The 1,572-nt window shown below is 38.5% G+C and overlaps 1 long non-coding RNA gene across 1 annotated transcript; it reads left to right on the top strand.

Moving 5' to 3' along the window:
- The first annotated feature begins 158 nt into the window (after positions 1 to 158).
- Positions 159 to 1,115, top strand: LOC118749760. The gene is made up of 4 exons (XR_004994282.1): positions 159 to 324; positions 387 to 788; positions 861 to 963; positions 1,033 to 1,115. It is a non-coding gene; the product is annotated as an uncharacterized LOC118749760 (long non-coding RNA).
- Positions 1,116 to 1,572: the final 457 nt, after the last annotated feature.

Below are 1,572 nucleotides of genomic sequence, written 5' to 3'. Positions count from 1 at the left end.
CTAAAATAATTGCATAGTCCTTGCCTTATTTCTTCAGCTGAGGGTTGATTGTATCTGGCTGTCAGCTGTCTTAAAAGAATTTTTGTTTATTTACAATAAATTGGTAAAATGGAAAACAATAAGTGCTTAAGCGAACTTTTTCTTGCGTATACTGCAAATATACAAGTTTTGCAGTCAGTGCTGGCTAGCTACGCAAGTTCAATGGCCTTATATAAAAAGAGAAAAGAAAAAAACTTCATAATTTTGCAACATTTGCGAAGACAGCAGCTATTGCTTTACGGGTTACTGCAGAGGAACGCTACTCAGAGATCCCTCTGGAAATTGGTAAATCAAATTATAAGTAATCAGTTCTTGTCCTTTTATAAATGATACTTCCTCTATTACAGAATCGGCAGTCTTCTTTCTGGGAAGTTAATTGCAATTGCAACGATGACCATTTCTTTAAGATGCACTTCCGCATGAACCGCACTAGTTTCGAAACACTCTGTGTGGTTTCCTCAAAAACCTGCACAAAGCCGACACAAACTGGCGCAACGCGATTCCATTGCAAAAACGCGTTGCGATAGCTCTGATTACGCTGGGATCGTCTGGGGAGTACAGAGTGGTTTCCGAACTATTTGGTGTTGGAATATCGACCGTGTGCACAATCTTCTGGGAGTTTTGCGAGGAAGTTTGGCAAGCTTTGTCAGCGCAATACATAAAAAAATTACCACCGACTCCACAAACTTTAAAAGACTGTGTTGATGGTTTTGACCGTCTCGGCTTTCCCCAATGCCTTGGAGCAATTGGTAAGAAAGGTAAAAATGCAACTAATTTATATAAAAACAAAGATGTACGTACATACATATGTATATATTCAGATGGGTGCCACATCGAAGTTAGGCCGAATCCAGCCGATGCAACCGACTACCACAACTATAAAGGATGGTATTCTATTGTTCTACTAGCTGTAGTGGATTATAGGTTATTTAACTTTTATCCTGTTGTTTTTTTTCTAAAAAGCATGTATTAATTATTTCTATTTATGTTCAGATATCGGTTTTTATATGTGAACATTGGTGCTCCTGGACGATGCAATGATCCGCAGATATATAATGCATCGTTATTGAAGCGAGTAATGGAGGAGAACGAATTACTGAAGGTCAGTAAGAAAGAAATAGGTGGAGTACAAGTGCCTATATGCATTATTGGAGATTCTGCGTTTCGGTTTTCCACCTCCTTAATGAAGCCATACGCGTTTTCAATGGCCTTAACTGAAACACAAAAACTCTATAATTATAAGCTTTCAAAGTGCAGAAGAGTAGTTGAGAATGCATTTGGCCACTTGAAAGGACGATTCCGTCGTGTTGGAAAAGGTTTAGACAACCGTATTGGGAAGGCACCCATCATTATTAGAGCCTGCTGCGTCTTGCACAATTATTTAAATGAAATGAACGACACTATAAATGACATGTGGTTGGAGAGATTGCAAGAAGTGAACAGAAATCTCGAAAATCCTGAATATGTTACTATAGTTGGAGACAACCAACCCTCAGCTGAAGAAATAAGGCAAGGACTATGCAATTATTTTAG

The sequence above is a fragment of the Rhagoletis pomonella genome, unplaced genomic scaffold, assembly GCF_013731165.1.
Source record: "Rhagoletis pomonella isolate Grant_MI unplaced genomic scaffold, Rhpom_1.0 Rhpom_scaffold_00044, whole genome shotgun sequence".
In the NCBI taxonomy this organism is placed as follows: Eukaryota; Metazoa; Arthropoda; class Insecta; order Diptera; family Tephritidae; genus Rhagoletis; species Rhagoletis pomonella.
Note: the sequence above shows the minus strand (reverse complement) of the source record. Positions and strands in the feature narration are given on the sequence as shown.